At 36.6% G+C, this 21,081-nt stretch overlaps 1 pseudogene; it reads left to right on the top strand.

The window, feature by feature from the left end:
* Window positions 1-17,529, top strand: part of LOC149209482 (inositol hexakisphosphate and diphosphoinositol-pentakisphosphate kinase VIP1 pseudogene) — a 55,080-nt pseudogene extending 37,551 nt beyond the window's left edge.
* Window positions 17,530-21,081: the final 3,552 nt, after the last annotated feature.

The raw sequence follows: 21,081 nt of genomic DNA, 5'->3' as shown, positions 1-21,081 counted from the left end.
GCTTCAGGTGAGATTCTAGGGCATTTTTCATTAAAAACAAGTTAGTGGATCGGAAGCACAATGCCATGGAAAATTTTGTAGAAATGGGGCTGATATTTTGATTCCCAAAGAATACTATGATAGATGTGGATAGGCATAGGGTCCTATATGGTCCATTTCCATCCCATGGATGGGAAATCATAAGTGAAGCGAATAGAATCCATTATGTAAGCACTCATGTAAAATGGGGGACCAATATTTTCAGAAAAAAATGCATTTCTTCCTATATTCTAGGATTTGGGCACTTAAATTATTAGACAGAATAGTTCCCTAGTCCATAACATATCTTTCAAAGGTTGCATTAATCATGGGTACCCATTGGTCGGAAAAATTTTGGGTATTAGCATAACCAAATAATCTACACATCATGGCAGCAACATAACAGTAGGGCCCAATAATAGAAGCTATATATTACATACCCTTGTCCTCTCGCTTGTGCTTTCTAGCATCTCTTCTCCATCCTTTGATGACGATTGGTCTTCATTCTCCTTCATGAATTTCTTAATGAAATCCTTATCATATTTCTTTTGAGGTGGCGGTAGTCGGTACATTTGAGACAGAGCCTTGCTAGTGAAAGAGTCGATGACTGTGTTCCTATTGGTCATAAAGTTCTTGTCTGCAATGCTTAGATGGTTGATGGCTCATCTGATCATATCCGTGTAAGGAAAGATGTTCGGTCGAGCAATAATTCTGTGGAGGAACGATTTTTCCACATCATTGTATGTACTATTAGAAAATGGGAGTGAATCTTCAACTGTGACCCTCAGCTCTTCATCTTCAAATAGCTTATACATGGCCTCCCAGGTAGAGTTTCCAACATCCAGGGTGCATGAGGTATCAGATAATAGTGTAGGCATTTATGCGGCCTCGTGGAGAGGAGCGACTGGCTATTATTGAACAACATGTTTCCTTCTGGGTTTAGTCAGTCGAGACATTTCCATTGAATTATGTTTATTGAGATTGGCCTGTCAAGAGAAACACAAGAGTGAGGAGCACTAACACTCAAAGCAGATAACTTAGGGCAAGTAACTGATTACACATGAATCCAATACTTTTATGAGTGAAATCTTAGGAAATCGTTAGCAACAATGAGGAAGTTTAGCATATCGAAAACCATAAATTCAATGCATTTCACAATTTATTGATAAAATGTGGATTCACATGGGCTACGTTACACGTCAGCATATCAAAGAACTTTATCAGTGAAATTACATGGTTGCATCATTAAAATCTGCAATATTGTTTATCTATGATAAGCTTATAGCGCATAAAGGCTTAAAGTTACAGGCAGGAAGAGTTATCGGAGGTTCTATATCGGTGGTTTCATATCAGGGATATGAAAGGATAACTGCTGATTAGTAAATCCCGATATGAAATTTGTGAAATGAGTGGTGGGTAGTATGTCGGAGATCGTAGGTGTGAAAAATACCGAAGATGAGCACTATTATGGTATTGGCGGAGTCGCATAACGGAGAATGTAGCGGGAAGGATATTGGAGATCAGAGGATCGAAGGTTTGGACATGGACATCAAAATGAAAATGCTAATATTGAAATCATGATATGCTACGTGGCAGTCATGTGGGGTCGGACCTTTATTATTATATATATAAACAGAGAAATTTTATTATTTTAAGGCTTAGACCTTAGAAAACTCAATCAGATAATGTTTTAATCGAAGTTTTTCTTAAGGGGACATGTTGGAATGTTCCAATAAAATACTTCCAAAGAGAGTTTTAAAGTAAAAGCCAATGTTTAAAGGTTCAAGCTCCGATAAGGGGAATCCCTCAATTTAATCAAGCTTTGAAACAATAAGATTAAGATTACCCTGTTTTATTGGAATTTTTTGGATTTTATCCTAAATTTTAAAAAGGGTCCCCATTATTTATTAGTCCTAATATTATCTATAATGGGGGGGTTGTTGAGTAGTACAACAATTGGCGACATACTGGGTGAAACACTCATCTCTGTTAAAAATAAATGAAGCTTTAAGAAATTAAACAAGAAGACTTAGAAAGGAAAAAAATCTTGAAGCTTAGTTTGATAAAACTTACTCTGAATAAAAGAACTCATCATTTTGTGAATTATCTCATAACCTGTTTATTGATGAAAACCTTTGTTATCCCTATTTGTGATTTAATCAGTTATAAAGATAAATTTAAAAACTACAAAAGCTTAGCTTTTAAGATATACCTATTTGTCACTAGTAGAGCCATTGTTGCCAGCAGACGTACATAGCCTCGACAGGTTTACCATTTAACCACAGATATACCAGTATCCCATCCACTTATATTAAAATTCTTAGGTGTTTTTAATATTTTCTTTTTTTAAATTTTGTTTTAAAGTTTGCCTGAAAGCCATTGTCCTAGCTTGGTAACACAATTATGACAATGCCATTCATGAGTTATAATGATATTGAACAAGTTGTCTCATGATGTGACATCTTGTCTTATGGTTATATAACTGTAAGACATTATCCTCATTTGGTGGCCAGTGTTGATAATGTTAGTATCATTGGTTTCCCATGATCATTGTAAGTTATCTCATGATGAGACTTCTTATCTTTCAAGTTTCATATATTTTTTAATTACACTCTAAAAATAAAATAAAAACAGTGGATGGGGAGGCATATTCACTCCTTAAGAGTAATGGATGACAATTGAAGTTAAAAGATGTTAAAACTTCATAATAACCTTTACTTTTTTTAAAGAAAACCGTGTGCATGATCAATCAAGGGATAACTAGATTTTATAAATTTTTCAAGCTATGAAACATTCACAATTTAATGGATATAAAGATAACAAAGCTTTGTTATAAATGCAACACTAAATTTCAATGTTATGGTTTTTTTTCTAATATCTCTTACTTAATCAGTCAAATTTCATTTTAATGATGACATACCCCAATATGAAGACAAAAGTGTATTACCTAACAATGCTATGGCTAAAGACATCTGTATATATATGTGACTATTTACATATTTACAAAAGGATAGGTATCCTTAATAAAAATGTTTCTTCAAAACTAGCCCATTAACAGGAAGAGCATCCCTCTTTCCTTGTAGATCTTGTAGAATAAAGGTTGATGGGCCTAGTTTTTGAACAATCTGAAATGGGCCTAGCCATAGTCTTTGGAACTTTGAATTTTTTCCTTTCTCCTCATGGGATTTGTCCCATTTCAAAACTAGATCACCAATTTCAAAAATTTTGTTGTCAACTAAACTTGCATCAAATGAAGACTTAACCAATTGTTGGTGATGGGCATGGACTTGTCTAGCTTTATCTCTTTCTTCCTCTAGCTTAAGGATTTGGGACATTCTTAGTTGAAGAGCAGAGGAAGGGTTTTCTTCAATGGACTACACTAGGGCTAGTGATGGAATAGCTAGATTAGGTGGCAAAATAACTTCTTTACCATACACTAATTGAAAAGGAGAAGTGCCTATAGAGGCCTTCTAGGTAATTTTGTTAGCCCATAATGCAAAGACTAGAGCTTTATGCCAATTTCTCTGATTTTGGTCAATGGTTCGTTTGATTATTCTAATGAGGTTTTTGTTAGTAGAATTTATTAAGTTGTTTCCTTGTGGATAATAATTTTCATAATACTTCAATTCAAAACCTCTTCTAAGAGCAAATTCAGTAATGGTGTTACCTGAAAAATAAGATGCGTTATAAAAAAATAAGAGCATAAGGAAGACCAAACCTAGTAATAATAAATTGATCAATGAATTCAATAATGTTCTCAGAATTGGCCACCTTCAAGGATATAGCTTCCACCCACTTGGTGAAGTAATCAGTAGTAGTCAAGATGTATTTATGCTGCTTGGAAGAGTTAGGAACAATCTCACCTATTATGTCCAGTCCCCATTGTTCAAAAGGTTTCTCAATGTTAACTGGTTGTAAAGGTAAGGCTAGTTTCTTTTGTCTTCCAACAGCAGTTTGGCATACTTTACACTTTCTAACATAAACATGAGTGTCCCTGAATAAATTTGGCCAATAATATCCAGCATGTAGGATCTTGTGAGCAGTGGTGTCTCCATCGTAGTGTCCTCCAGTTAGTCCATCGTGTAGCTCTTGCAAGACCTTTTCAGCTTCATACTTTTCTGGACATCTTAACAAAACAGAATCATAATTTCTTCTAAGTAAGACATCATTGACAAGTCTGATATTGATATCTTTTAATTGAGTCTTGATGAATCATAACCATTTTAAAAAAAATGAGATCAACATGTTTGGATTCGATGTCAATGGGAAATACCTCTGTGATTTTAACATTATTACCTGAATCTTCATTAGTTGGTTTGTCATCAGCTCCAATAATCAACCTGAAAAAACCTTGACCTCTGACAATTTTAGTTGGTTTAATATCTAGGTCATATTCCTGCAGGGCAGTAACCTAATTGGCTCTTTTCTCTCCTAATTCTTTTTGTATAAGTAATTGTCTAACAGCAGGGAAAGGAACAATTACTTTAGTGTGTGTCTTCAGGAGAAAATGCCTGAAATGCTTTATGGATTTAAAAACTGCAAAGGCTTGCTTCTCAACCTCTGAATAATTGAGCTCAACTCCTTGTAGATTTGAACTAAAGAATGAAATTGGAGCCTCAATTTGTTGTTCATTTAGTTGAGTCAATATTGTTGCGTAAGATTGTTGGGAAGCAAAAGTATAAAGAATAAAATGTTTGGTAAAATCAGGGGTTGATAACGAAGGGGCATCAATGATTGCTTGTTTTATTGCCTCAAATTCTTTTCTTTCGGTCAGTCCCCACTTGAAAATTGACTTCTTCTTAATCATAGCTTGTAGGGGAAGTACAATTTGAGAGAAATATGGGACAAACCTTTTGAAAAAATTAATTTTCCCAAGGAAGGATTGCATATACTTTTTGTTATGGGGCAAGGAGATTTCAAAAATTGCCTTGATTCTATGAGGATCTATACGTATCCCTTCTTTAGAGACAATAAAACCTAGAAGTTTTCCTTCGTTAAGGGCAAAAAATTACTTTTTGGGATTCAAGGAGATTCCAAATTTCCTACATCTTTCAAAGATTTGTTTCAAATCATGTAAATGATTACTCCTTTGTTTGGAATAAATTGTAATGTCATCAAGATACACTACAATTGACTTGTTAATCAAACCTCTTAAAGCAATATCCATAGCTCTTTGGAAAGTACCTCCAACATTAATTAGTCCGAAAGGCATTTTTTGATAATCATATGTCCCCCACTTGGTCCTGAATGTGGTCTTCAAACTATCATCTTGATGTACAACTATTTAATTATATCCTAAAAAACCATCTAAGAATGACATTAGTTTAGAACCAACCACAAATTGTAAAATTTTCTCCATTGGGGGTAAATTTTCCTTTTCACAAGATTTATTCAAATTCCTAAAATCAATACAAATGTGAATGTCTCCATTCTTATTTCTTGCATGCACAATATTTGAGACCCACTTGGAATGTCTAACTGGAAAAATGATTTTATATTTAAGAAGCTTGTTCAGTTCAGTTTTAATTTGAGCTTCCAAGTTAGGGTGGATCTTCCTTAGCTTTTGTTGAATAGGCTTGACATCTAGAAGCATAGGAATAGTGTGTTGAATGATGGATGTATCATAGGTTTTCAGATCATCATAATCCCATGCAAAAACATCCTTGTACTTTTTCAACAAATGAATGAAAGCAAATCTTTCATCTAGTGAAAGTGCAAGGCCCAAGTTAATGTTCTGAGGTTTATGATCAGATCCTATGTTAACTAATTCATATCTCAAGGTAGAACTCTGAGTTTTGCAATTGGTGGTCCTTTTGAATCTATCTTTTAAGTCATATAAGTCTTCCAATTTAACTACAGGTTTGGGTAAATTATTTTCATCGAAAGACCTATTTTTCATCTTTTCATGCTCATCTTCATCAATAACTTGATTGGAGTAAGAACCTTATGATGTTAAGAAACTCATAATATCATCATCATCATTAAACACACGCCAATTCGTTATATTATCTGGAATGGAGGGGCGAAAAATCAATTCAATTGAAAATTTGTCAAGGCTAAAATCCTCGGGTGGAATGAGCTTAGAAGCAACATTTTCTAGGAGGTTGGCACTAGCATTATGTATCCTTGGGATGGGAGCTATGTCAAATGTAGTAAAATGAGTAGTGAGGTCTTGAATCAAAGACTAATAATGTCTAAGGTGACTAGAAACACAGTGGATGGTGTTTCTAACTTGTTTAATGACAATATTTGAATCACCAAACACTTTAAGGTATTTGATGTCAAGACTAATAGCCTTTTGTAAACCCTGCACCAATGCTTCATACTCAGCAACGTTATTGGTACAGTCAAATTCTAATCTGCATGCAAGCATAGTTTTCTCACCTTTAGGACTTACCAAGATGCAACCAGCTCCTGCACCTTTGTTGGATTTTGAACCGTCAAAATAAAGAATCCAAATAAACTATTAGGCTTATTTACAATGTTATTGACAATATTAATACACTTAGATGAATCTGTTTGTGAATAATTTTCGATTTGAGATGAAACAGAATCAACTAAAAATGGAGAAGTTTGTGCTAGAAAAATTCTGAAGAAAGATTCAAAAGAATATTTTACAAGGATGTTATTTGAAAATACTACTGGTTCATTTTCTTCATCAAAATCGGTGACTGAATGCTTCATATGCTTCTCCCTATCAACATGAATTTGATTGTAGGGAAGCCACATATGTAACCAATTAGTTGCAACATAACCATGTAGCCTTTCATACCAGTATTTGCTCAAAATAAGACCATAAAACTCAAGGATGTCAACCACTAATATATCAATTATCAGACATATCTTAAAATTTGAAGATAGACTAATTAAGATAGACTTCATTTCCCCTAAAAATTTGACCTTTGAGCAATCTGATTGAACAATTTGTACAACAGATTTCTGGGGCTATATATTCAGCTTAAGGCAAACTACGTAAGGCATGATATTAGATGATGCACCCAAATCTACTAAACAATTATGAACATTTTTGTTAAAAAATTCAAAAGTCAAGAGAAAGGGAGGAGTATGAGAGTTTGATCTGTCTCTGATTAGAATAGCATCAGAAGGGTCAACTTTATCTAAGGAGACATTAGGAGGCTTACCTTTTCCTTTTGAAGCTTTTGCAATAACAACAGTAGGTAATGGAGATGAAATAATTGTGTTTAACTCCTTGAGTAATAATTTATGTTGTTGTTTGAGCTTGCTAACTTTATATAGGGAGATGTTGGCTTTAACCTTATTCATGTCCTCCACAATGTTATACTCTATGGTATCAAAGACTACAAGGGTTTTAGATGAAGTAGGAGGCCTAGAAGTAGCAGGATCATAATTTGAGGGAGGAGTAGAATTCTTTTTTACTATGTTTTTTTCTTTAGCAGGAGGAGTAAGAGACTTCTGCTTTTGATTTGCTGGAGGAGTATCAACATGTCCTTTACTTCTTGTACTAACAGGTAGGGCTTCTTCTTCTTCCTCATTTTCTGATGAAGTTAAAATAAAATCCCACAAACCATGAGCTTCTTCTAATTCTTCCTCTTGGGACTCTTCAGTGGATAGGCATGATTCTTCCTCTTCATCATCCTGGTTAGATTTTGCATTTGAGATGATGGCAGGTGGTTGTGATTGGGATGGTTGATTTTTTCTAAAAGGCCGAAAAGGATTTTTGGATGATTCAACACTGTTGTTTCTTAATTTCTACCATTTTGTTTGACATAGTCTTGAGAAGCTTTTGTAATCCATCTAGATCGAAAGCATCTTTCTTCTTTGGTTCATCCTTGAAAGTGACCTTTTTGGTTTGCTTCCTTTCCTCAAGAGTTTTTTTCTTCTCAAGGGCAAGGATTATCTTTTCAACAGACAAGGCCTCTTTCATATTATCAGCTAATGACGTTTTGTTTTCCCTATCTACAAATATTGCAATATTTGAAGGGAGGGCACTAATGTACCATTCAACTTGTACATCTACTCCAGGTCTAGAAGTTTCTGGGATTTTGTTTAGCAACTTGTTAAACCTTGAATTGAAATCCTTAATCTTCTCACTTGGATTAGCTTTAAGATTTGGCAAATCGTTAATAAAAGTGGTGGTGGTTCAGTCATCCCCAAATTTGAGTAATAATTGTTCTTCAAACATATCCTAGTTAGTTATAGACCCATATGGAAGAGAGAAATACCATGACCCTGCTGATCCTTGAAAATTATAAGGAAAAAGTCTAACAACACAATCTTCTTGAGTGACTCCATTTAAATTTATGGCCAACATAAAATTATGAATATTTTCCTCTGCAGGGAGGCCATCATCAGGATTTTATTTAGGAAGCCATATTTCTGGGTGTTTAGGTAGAGGATGTAGTGGTGGAGCCATCTGAACTACCCTGGGATTGTTCCATGGTTTGTTTGCCATCCTGGGAATTATTACAATAGAGGAGGTTGTAGAAGATGTGGAGGATAAATAGGTTTGGGCTTTGGAAGATGATGTCATGGTGCTAGTAATTACAGGAACAGAGGATGTTGTAGAAGATGTGGAGGAAGAAGAAGATTGGACAGTGGAAGATGTCGCCATGGTGCTACTAAATACAACAGCACTAGATGATTGTGGTTAAGAGATGGATGAGATGAAAGGTTGATAAGAAGAAGGTAAAGAGGTAGAATAAGAAGTAGGATTGAGAGAAGGAGTAGGAAGAGGAGATGACGATGTGAGCTTACTAGCATAAGAGTGAGTTTCTAGCGTACTTTTCTTTCTTCGATGAGTGGTTAATGGAAATTCAAAAGGTTTGACTCCAAGATTTTCACTCTGGGATCTAGTTAGTACACCAGAAGACTGTAAAGAGGATGTAACACTTCCTTCTGATATGTCCAATTGAACAATTTTTTCTCCAGAAATAGAGATTTCCTCCAATTTATGGATTAAAGACTGAACTTCAGGGGACTCTGAAAGTGGAAGTGTGCTAGGAGCATTGGTGGTTGTTTGAGCAACTTCAGATCATGGATTTGGAGATTTAGAATGTGATCTGGAAGTTGGTGGTGATTTTGAGGGGGATTGACTCTTTGAATGACCTTTTAATTTAAGAGTGGATCTTCTTGCCATTCACAGTCTGAAGACCCTCCTTCTAGCGCCAAAAATGTTGAAGGCTCGAAAATCTCGGCCTCAACATCAGGGAAAACCACCTAGTCGGGAACTTAGAGCAACTCCTTTTCCATTTGGGATGGTGGCTCCAACTGGGTTGATGGGACCAGTTTCCCTTACAAAGATATCTAAAAATGGATGAAAGATATATATAAGTGTGAAGCTAATGAATGTAGATAAAACATAGAAATAAATATAACTAAAAGTCTTATAATATCTATCCATGAGATAATGTATCTTCCATATATGTTGCTTAAGAAATATTTCACTCATAACATGATAATGTAGATCATCAAATCATTCATGAAAATAAAACAAATAATGATATCTAATTTAATTAAATAGTTAATTAAATTAGTTGATTTAATTCACTGCACATATGAGATATCATTGTTTGTCTATATACTTAAAAGATCTCAATTAAAACACATCAATAGTGATAATTGTTCAATTGTATGCAATAACATATATGACAAACTTGAAATAAAATAGTAATTCAACTCATAAACATAGCATCAGCATACGTATAGTAGTACCTGATACACATTAACTCTGCTCATAAGTAAAATCGGAGTGGTTCTTCTTTCTATTAAGATTTCTTTTCAACTACAGTGGTGCAAACCAAAAGCCTTCTTGCAAAAATTCAAAACCCCTTGTTCATAACAATGAAGGGGATTTATAGTTTGAAATCGAAACTCAAATATAGAAAATTTCCATAAAATGTTGGGGTGGTTTAAACAAACCACGCTTAAAATAAAATGCAGGATAATAATAATGTGTTGTTATAACAACTTGATCATGACTGGGAGGAAGATTTCACTGCCATTCATTGTCGAAGCTCGCATATGTCTGTCATCGGCTTCAACTAAAGTGGATGGTGAGGAATAATGCGCATTCTTGTAGTGAATAATGCATCATTGAGTGTTGGTTAAATAAAACAGCTTGAACAGGGTTTGGAGAGTGAAAAGTAGGGAGTTGCTCAACAATGGAAAGTTCAGCTTACATAATTGCAAACCAGTTTTGATAGCTTGAAGGTTCAATATGAATTTGACATGAAGAGCTGTGATTCCCAAATACAAGAGCTACAACACAGGATTGAGCAACTGGAGGCCAATCCAGAGATAGTGGAGTTCAAGAAGGAAGCATGATATTTGAACAACCTCCTTGCTCAACAACAGGTTGTATTTTGTCAAAAGTTGGCAATCATCCAAGACCTATGTCAATCAAGTGATTCACTCGTGAATCAACTATCTGATCTGAGCACATACTATAGAGAGGTTGAGGAAAATATTTCTGATTTCATTAACTGGAAGGACATTTCTGAGGGCCGATCAGCCAATCTCCCCAAAATAGAACAATCTCAGAAAGACATTGTCTTTCAAGAATGGGAGATAAGACTCAAACATGTGGAGATGGTTATCTATAGTGTCAGGGACATATCAAACAACATCATTGAATCAATCAATGCTAGCCTAATGCAGGCTAACCTGATTTCAGACTGCTTTGAAGATGTCTTGCCCGATGTAAAATTGTTAACAAGGACTTTGGCAAGAATCATCAAAGAAGAAAGCTAAGGGAATAAAGGCCCTATCAAATATTTACTTGGAATGCCATTGGCATTTCCTAGTCAAACCTCACAGTCAGTGGTTGATGTTGAGGTGTCTTCCAAATACGACCGATCATCTTCTAATTTTCTCATCCTTCTCCCTAAGGAGTTGTTGCACCTTTGAGGCTTTATCAATTGTTGCATTGGCATAAGCTCTTGCATACTGTGATAACCTTCCTAGATCTTCAGCAAGGGTGACTTGGACATATTCCCAAAGTACTTGAAAGGAGGGATTTCCAAGGACTAAAGCCTGCCTTTGTTCAGTTCTTCTCCTCTTCCTATGTCTGTTAACTACCTTATGCTTCGGACTATAAAATACATCAAGAGGAGGTATCTCCTCTACTTTCAAAACAATATCAGAGGTCAGAAATACTGGGATGATCTTCAAATCATCAGTGTCCATAGGTTCCTTGGAAGCCTCAACAATGAACTAGGTATTCTCTGTGATATTAGGAGTATGTGTGATCTTTATCTGGAATGGAGTTTGCATATTTTTAGGGTCAGATTCTTTGGAAAACTTCTCCCAAATCGCTTCCATATTCTTATATGTTATAACTTCCTTTGTCTGTGAAGAAGAAGAAGCCTTTGTCTCTTTTGTATGAGCTACATCTGAGACCTGTGATGTGCTCGCTCCTTTGTCCTAATCTATGCTCTGATGATTAAGTTTTAACAAATCCATGGGCAAGTGGGAAATCCTTTTAGTCATGTATTGGTTGAACTGCACCAATTCTTCGAGGCTGAATTGTGTTGTTGCCTCTCTCTCAACCTTTACATAGTCGTAGGATGACTCAAACATATCATCAAACTTATCAGGCTCATTTGTGAACTGCATGAGCTTTGCCTAAGTTGTAACATTCTTCACAGTATCATATGAATGGTTGGAGAGTTCATAAGTTGGATTTCCTCAATTTCCTTACTAACATGATTTAAATTATCAAGGGGATAGACACCATAATGAAAGGGAAATATAGGCCACATTGTATTTTTATTTTCTTTCATGACCTTAGATAGGTCATTTCCCATAGTGTGATAGGTTATTTCCCAGGGTAGGAGCTTGTCGGGAATATATACAGGCAATGCACGTGGGTGTACAAGGTTGTCGAAAACTCAAACATAGTTAAAGGACTCCTCTCCAAACCATCTTCCAATTGATAAGATGTCATTAGTGTCTTCAAGTGAGATTCTAGGGCATTTTTCATTAAAAACAAGCTGGCGGATCGGAAGCACAATGCCATGGAAAAGTTTGTAGAAATGGGGTTGTTATTTTGACTCCCAAAGAATACTATGATAGATGTGGATAGGCATAACGTTTTGTATGGTCCATTTCCATCCCATGGATGGGAAATCAAAAGTGAAGCAAATAGAATCCATTATGTAGGCACTCATGTAAAATGAGGGAACAATATTGTCAAAAAAAAGGTGTTTCTTCCTATATTATATGATTTGGGCACTTAAATTATTAGACATAATAGTCCCCCAATCCATAACATAGATGTCAAAGGCTGCATCAATCAGGGGTACCAATTGGTCTGAAAACTTCTGGGTATTAGCATCACCAAATAATCTACACATCATGGAAGCAACATAATAGTAGGGTCTGACAATAGAAGCTATAGAGTACATACCCTTGTCCTCTCGCTTGTGCTTGCTAGTATCTATTCTCTGTCCTTTAATGACCTGTGATTAGTCTTCATTCTCCTTCATGAATTTCTCAATGAAGTCCTTATCATATTTCTTTTGAGGTGGCAGTAGCTGGTACATTTGTTACAGATATTTGTTGGTAAAAGAGTATATGACCATGTTTGTCTTGGGCATAAAGTTCATGTATGGAATGTTTAGATGGTTGATGTTCCATATGATCATATTCGTGTGAGGCAAGATGTTCAGTCAAGCAACATTTTTGTGGAAGAATGAATTGGCCACATCACTGTATGTAGTATAAGAAACCGGGAGTGAATCTTTAGTTGTGACTATTCTTTCTGTGACCCTAGACTCTTCATCTTCAAATAGCTTATACATGGCCTCCCAGGTAGATTTTTTGGCATCTAGGGCGCATGTGGTATCATAGAATAGTGTAGGTATTTTTGTGGCCTCGGGGGGAGAAGCGATTGGCTGTTGTTGAACAACAGGTTTCCTTCTAGGTTTAGTGGTCGAGAAAATTTCGCTGAATTATGTTTATTGGGACTGGCCTGTCAAAAGAAACACAAGAGTGAGGAGAAGCTAACACTTAGAGAAAATAACTAATTACACATGAATCCAAGACTTTTATGAGCGAAATCTTAGGAACTTGTTAGCAATAATGAGGACATTTAGCATATCGAAGACCATAAATTCACTACATTTCGTCGTTTATTGATAAAACATGGATTCACATGGGCTATGTTACACGTCAGCATATCGGAGAGATTTATCAGCAAAATTACATGGTTGCATCGTTAAAATCTGCGATATTGTTTATCTTTGATAAGCTTAAAGCACACAAAGGCTTAAAGTTACAAGCCGGAAGACCTAAGAAAAAAGTAAAGTTAAAAGTGACACATGAAAGGCTTTTAAATGTGATGCTTAAATACGATGGTGGAAGGCCATGAGCAGAGATGAAATTGAAAAGTGCCATACAATTAAAGAGCCTTTTAGATGCAACACCGATACGTGTTCCACATGCCAGGTCTGGGAGGGAGAGCAATAGTGAAGCTAAAGACCTTGAACACACATAAAATCTTCGACATGGCAAAGCAGTGTGCCTTTGAGGAGCCTTGCATCAAAACAATTACATAAAAAAATGTTTTGTCTTGGACTCAACATTCAGGACAAACAAATATGGGTATCAATTATACACCTTGCTCGTGTTTGACACAAAACATAATGCTCTTCCTGTTGCATGGTTTGTCTCATCACAGAATATATTGTCGAACATTTCACAGTGTTTTCCAGGCACTTTGATCAAAGTTCGAATTTTATATTTTCTATAGATCCATAGAAAATCATTGACAGTCCAAAACATTTGAGCCCAGATCGAAGAGGATCCCGGAAGTACGATATGCACGAAGTTTAATGTATTGTGTGCCCCCACAAGACAGTTTTCTCAAACCACATATCTAAATATCGACAGCTACAATTGATTTCGAAATCACTATTTTTTATTCTAGAAACCATTAGAGGGTCCCCATGGGGTGCGGTTTTCAAAATAGTTTGTACAAAGATCCATGGTTTTGATTTATTCCGCTATGACTCTGAGAAAAACCGCATATTTTGCAAAGTTCTATCCTGCCAGTTTTGGTTTCCCAAAAAAACCATACGTAATTTTGAATACAACAAAGAGACATGCTAGGTGACGATTGACCAAGTTGGCTTACATACATTATGTACACATGCTACCTTTCTAATATTTTGTGAGTCAGATTATCACACTGTAAGCATTAAAAAAAACAACAATAACACAAATGTGCTTTAGTATATTATATATATTGTTCAAATAATATATATAAAATAAAATTATTGTAATCTCATGATTTGAAAATTTCTTGAAGGAGAAATAGTTTTGAAATTGTTTTAAGAGTCATTTATGTAACTAATTCAAATTAGACAGTTATGGAGTTAGGTTCAGGAGGAAGAATTAAAAGCTGAGGAATCAGATTTTGAGAGTATTTGGAGTTCAGTCTTCATGATGGAGTATTGTAATCCAAAATATTTTTGAAGCATGAGTATTATATTGTAGTTTGATTCCAACATTGGGAATTGCAGTGATTGTCTTTCTCTTAACTTCAGCATTCAAATTTACGTATTTTCCTCCGTTGGATAGTGTAAGATGTAGTTGATGCTTTGGTTTAGTTTTTTATGAATTCACATAATTGTACTCGTGATAATTAATCCTGAAGCCCTTAATGGACACTCCACATCCAGGAACCTCATTCATATTTTCTCAGTCTTACATTATTCTTTCTACAAAGTTAAAGCACAAATTCTTAATTACCTATGCCAAAACTTTGTCTCTTCCATTTTCTACTTTACACCTCCACCCTGCAACTCTCAGCGGCCTGTTTGGCCATTCTGCTTTGGAAGGCTATGGTTTCAAACTAGAACTTTTGGGTAAAAGCTTTCATGGCCTATACTTCCAGCCATCATTTTCATTTATTTTTTATCCAATCTTAAAATGTCTCGGGCACTAGTTCCCCCACGGCCAGGAACTGCCTCCTGAGGTACAACATTTTTTGGCGTCGTTGCTGAGGAACGGAAACATGAAGTTATTTTTCCCTGGGTTTTATAAAGTTTAAAGTTGATTCTTGGAGGGTGACAAGTCTTAGTAGTTGGTTGTATATTTTCACCTGTGATCTTGATTTTAGGGTTTCCTTTTCTGTGTTTCCAAGATGGAAATTTTTGCATTATGTTTTAACAAGTTTATTCCAGCAAAAGAGAAATTAATTGAATTGCAAACAAACCCTCAAAGGTCATACTTTATATATTTTTTTTGGTGCTCTTATGTATGATATTTATTCTTCAAATGAGGGTTTTGATTTCAACAGATTCTCTAGTTTATGACACCTATAGTTCAGAATATGAAAACTATGTTGAAGATTTCCAAGAAGATTGGTTTGCTCGCAAATGGAAAGGAAACCTTCTGCATCAACCTTTTCAAGAAAATCTCCGAGGTGAAGAGTTAAACAATGTTTGTGGTTGCGCTAACCAAGAAGATATTGGTTAGTAGACTTTTCAACAATATGTGGCAGCTGCAATTTTTTCTCGATGGTATGACCCAGTGGCTGACTATATGACAGTTTTCTTTTGTCAGTAGCAGACATCATTTTTGGGGTATGTAATGAGTTTTGTTTTTGAAAAAATTATATGGTTTTCATTTTATCTTATTTTCAGTTTTCAGCGGTATGGAGGCATTAGGCTTAGCACTCAAATGATGGCATGGTACCACTAGAAGGTGGTTTCACTTGAACAAACCAGGTCTTCTTTACATATAGGACTTGTCCATAAATAAGCTCAGGTGTTGAGAATTTTATTTCTAGTTGCAGTTGTTCAGTTAAATTTTTAGCTGATAAATAAGGGTGACTGTCCCAGTTGGAAATAAGTTTGCAGAGGTTTCAGATTTCAAGAATGTCAAGTTTCAATTTTTCAGATTTCAGGGTTTTTAGAATTTTGGACTCCATGCCCAAGAAAAGCCATTGATCTACAGTTCTCAGCACTTTGCGCCCAAAGTGTTGTCCCTAATTGGAGCCATATGTTGCAGCTCATTTTGACACAACTAAAATACCAAAGATCTTCAAGAAAGTTCCAAACACTAATTCAGGGATTTGAGAGGCTGCACATACTCATATATGCGAGAGGGCCCACCACAACCAAAGCCAAATCAAACACGGTGGCCAAAGAGCATCGCACAGTAACATTCCTTTATACCAGCTACATAAACAACATAGGAGTCAAGTTGTTGTTTCAAATCTTTGGAATTGCGAAATATGGGGATGGATGTCGGTGATTCCCCCTCCAGAATCGCAGTTGGAGTATGCGTAATGGAAAAGAAGGTTCCTTCTGCTGCCAAGAAGCACATCCTTGATTGGCTGAGGGCATTTGGTGAATTTGAGATCATAATATTTGGAGACATCATCATTCTTGAAGAAACAACGATGAAGTGGCCAATTTGTGATTGCTTTTTATTAAACCAGCTACCCTTTTGAGAAAGTTGAAGCTTATGCTACTCTTTGAAAGCCTTTCCTTGTGAATGAGCTTAGACCTTAACATCTTCTCCATGATCGTCGAAAGGTATATGAGCGCCTTCAAAAATTTGGCATTCCCACTCCAAGTTATGCACTTGTGTTGGACTACTTTGTGGAGCAAGGGATTTTGTTCAAGTCCATGGAAAGTGAATTATGAAGCCTTTTGTGGAAAAACCAGTTCATGGAGATGATCACAGTGTTATGATTTACTACCCAAGTTCTGCTGGTGGAGGAATGAAAAAGCTACTTCAAAAGGTTGGAAATCATTCATGTGAGTTTTGTCAAGATGTTAGAAATGTACGAAGAGAAGGGTCATACAGATATGAATAATTCATGCCCACTGGGGGAACAGATGTTAAGGTATTTAAACTTGGGCCTGACAATGCTAATGCAGAGGCCAGAAAGTCTCCCGTTGTTGATGGCATTGTCATGAGGAGCCTTGATGGGAAATAGGTGAGGTATCCAGTTCTATTAACACCAACAGAAAAGCAAATGGCAAGAGAAGTTTGCACAGTCTTTGGTCAAGTGGTATGTGGATTTGATCTTCTACATTGCCAAGGAAGATCTTACATTTGTGTTGTAAATGGATGGAGCTTTGTAAGGCATTCTTATAAGTATTTTGATGCTGCGGAATTTGTCTTGTGTTCCTAGATGCTAAGGCACCTCATCTTTCATCAACACTTCCTCCAACGCTCCCCTAGAAGGTTGCAGAACCAACTCAGCCTTCTGGACTAGCTCGTCAAGGCAATGAAATCATTGGCACATTTGGAAAATCTAAAGAATTACATTGTGTTATTGTTGTTGTCTGCCATGGTGATCAGACGCCTAAGCAGAAAGTAAATCTAAAAGTGACACAAGAAAGGATTTTAAATTTTATGCACAAATACAATGGTGGAAGGCCACAAGCAGAGATGAAACTGAAAAGTGCCATACAGTTGTAGGACCTTTTAGATGCAACATGGATGCTTGTTCCATGTGCCAGTTCTAGGAGGGAGAGCGATAGTGATGTTGAAGACCTTGAACACACATAAAAGCTTTGACATGGAAAAGCAGTGTGCCTTTTAGGAGCCTTGCATCGAAACAATTACAACTAAAAATATCTTGCGATGGACTCAAAATTTAGGACAAACAAATATGGGTATCAATTATACACCTTGCTCATGTTGTACACACAACAGAATGCTCTTCTTGTTGCATGGGTTGTCTCATCACGGTGTTCTATAGGCACTTTGATCAAAGTTTAGATTTTATATTTTCTATATATCCATAGAAAATCATTGATGGTCCAAAACATTTGAACCCAGATCGAAGAGGATCCCAGAAGAAGGAGATGCATGAAGTTTAATTCTTTTTGTGCCCCCGCAAGACATTTTTCTCAAACCACCTATCTAAAGATCGACGACTACAGTTTATTATGGAAGCATTCTTTTTTATTCCAGAAACCATTAAAGGGTCCCTCCGGGGCACGATTTTGAAAAACTGTTACTACACAGATCCATGGTTCCAATTTATTCCTCTATGACTTTGAGCAAAACCACATATTTTGAAAAGTGCTCCTATGGCAGTTTTGGTTTCCCAAAAAACCATATGTAATTTTGAATACAACAAAGAGACCTAGTAGGTGACGATTGACCAAGTTGGCTTACGTTCATTATGTACACATGCTACCTTTGTAATATATTGTGAGTCAGATTATCAAACTATAAGAATTAAAAAAGAGAGATAAAAACAACACAAATGTGCTTTAAGATATTATATATATATATATATATATATAATATATATATATATATATATATATATATATATATATATATATATATATCTGTGTGTGTGTGTGTAATAAAATTATTCTAATATCAGGATTTGAAAATTTCTTAAAGGAGAAACAGTTTTGTAATTGTTTTAAGAGTCATTTATGTAACTAATTCAGATCAGACACTTATGGAGACTGTAGAAACTTTTTCTACAATTATCTAGCTCTGATACCATGTAGAAATTTTTTCTACAATTATCTAGCTCCGATACCATGTAGAAATTTTGAATAATTTAACACATATTCAATGGAGATTATCCTGATCATGTACTAATGCGGAAAACATACACAATACATAAGCTCCTCTACGTTGATCAAGAATATAGCAGCATCAATAACAATAAAACATCAAGAGCATTCACACATTAACACAGTATGTATCACGGGGAAAGCATCTCGCTAAAAACCCCACACTATCTGTATATTAATGATTGAGTCATGTAACATTACACAGCATAATACTTCTCACAAGTATCTCCACCTCTGTTACACACAATACAGCTCAGATCTGATCTCCGAATCTCTTCCACTGCTTGCCTGCCTCCACTGCTCAATACCTGCTCAAGAACTGATGAGAATAGCTTCCCAAACTCGTTTTTCACCTGCAAAATAGTCACTCACTCTTTTTGGACGTGAGCAAAGGCTAAAATGCGGGCCAAATACGTGAGCAAACTCATTGGCATACTCAATCCTTTGATTGTGCAAGATCTGGTGCACAACTATAGTCACAACTGATAGCAATCTGATTCTCTACCACCTGTCCCTGTTGAACTGAACATGCACTGACATGCAACTGAGTTAATTGATGTATTCTTTAGTTGTATTATGAGTTAATAATTAGTTTAACAACTCATCATTAGTCTATCTGCAGTTAGACTAACTACAACCAGTTTAACTAAGTTAAACTGAACACAACTCCATCAACTGTACCTCCAGTCCACTAAACTCAACTCGCTTGAGTTCTAACTGAAGTCATGCATGCAACAACTCAACTGACTCATAAGAAAAACGAATTTCCTTCTGACAGCTGCATGTGCCACTTCCGTAGCTCAAACTGAAGTGCTCCAAGAGAATAAGATTAAGTTTATAGTCCAAATATTATTGTGAGATAATAATATTTGACTTTTCTATTTTTGACAGCCAGTCTAAAAATAGACTTGATCACTCACACTGTGATCACTCACACTTTCATCAAAAATAGAAGTCCATCTATTTTTCCCAACTTGATCAATCATCCATAAACATAGACATGATCCATATGTCTAAAAATAGACATAGTCTAAAAATAGACTTGCGCCAAAAATAGCCTGCGGGCCCACTTAGTGAAGGCGACTCTTTTCACTAAGCTCCATCATCTTGTTGCAATCTCAACACTCCCTCTCGACAAGATATGGATTATCAGCAACCCCTATCCTGCCTCGGTGGTACTCGAATTTCTCCTGGTGAGAGCCTTCGTCAGAATATCAGCATCCTGATCCTCCGTTGGAATGTACGAAAGTAACATGATCCTCCGCTGCACACAATCTCTGATATGATGGTACCTGATGTCAATATGTTTAGATCTATCATGAAATACAGGATTAGCCGAGAGTTTAATGCAACTCTGGTTATCACAGTAAATCACAGTAGGATCCAAATGAGAACCGAACAAACCAACCAGGATCTTCCTCATCCATATAGCCTCGCATGCAGCCAAACTTGCTGCCATATACTCGGCCTCCGCTGAACTGAGTGCCACAGATCTCTGCTTCCTGCTGTACCAAGAAACTGCTGTCGATCCGATACTGAAGACCCCTCCTGATGTGCTCTTTCTGTCTGTTGGGCTCCCTGCCCAATCTGCATCCGTGAAGCCACATAGCTTCACCTCATCCTCCTGTCTGTACCACAAACCATATCCCGATGTGCCTCTCAAGTAGCGCAATACATGCTTGCCCGCCTTCCAGAAGAGCTTGGTAGGCTTAACCATAGCTTGTGAAAGCTGGTTAACTGCATAGCATATATCAGGTCGTGTATTGACCAAATACATCAGCGACCCCACCAACTGTCGATAAACAGTGGCATCCACTTCTTCTCCCGAAGTGGCATCCTCCTTCCTCCAACCTCCAGGAAGAGGAGTATCAACAGGCTTGCAGCCATGCATGTTGAACTTCTCCAGTATCTCCCGAGCATACTTGCCCTGAGAAACAAACAGTCCACCACTGCGCTGCCATATTTCCAATCCTAGGAAATAGTGAAGGAGGCCCAAATCCTTCATCTCAAACTCTGTAGCAAGATCCTTCTTGCATGACAGTATCAAAAGCTCATCACCCGTTAGAATCAAATCATCAACATACAGTACAATGATAAGCAACTTACCCTCCACCACAATCTGGTATAGGTTCGGATCCGCCTCGCTCTTGGAGAATCCAAGTCCTGTGAAATAGCTGTCTATCCGTGTGTACCAAGCACGTGGTGCTTGCTTCAACCCATACAGCGCTCTCTTGAGCCTGCACACATGCGACTCGCTGCTGAAGACTTCAAAGCCTTCGGGTTGCTCAATGTACACCTCCTCCTCAATGACTCCGTTGAGGAACGCAGTCTTCACATCCATCTGATGAATGTGCCATCCCATCTGCGCTGAGAGAGCAAGAATCGTCCGTATGGAAGAATACCTTGCGACAGGTGCAAAGGTCTCCTCATAATCGATCCCCTCAATCTGTGAAAAGCCTCGGGCAACAAATCTTGCCTTGTACTTCTCCACACTCCCGTCAGCCGCCTGCTTAACTTT

Source organism: Pinus tabuliformis, chromosome 1_2 (assembly GCF_031772625.1).
Source record: "Pinus tabuliformis cultivar Carrire ecotype Pingquan chromosome 1_2, CPIR1, whole genome shotgun sequence".
In the NCBI taxonomy this organism is placed as follows: domain Eukaryota; kingdom Viridiplantae; phylum Streptophyta; class Pinopsida; order Pinales; family Pinaceae; genus Pinus; species Pinus tabuliformis.
The sequence above is the reverse complement of the archived record's forward strand: the minus strand, read 5'-3'. Positions and strand labels throughout refer to the sequence as shown.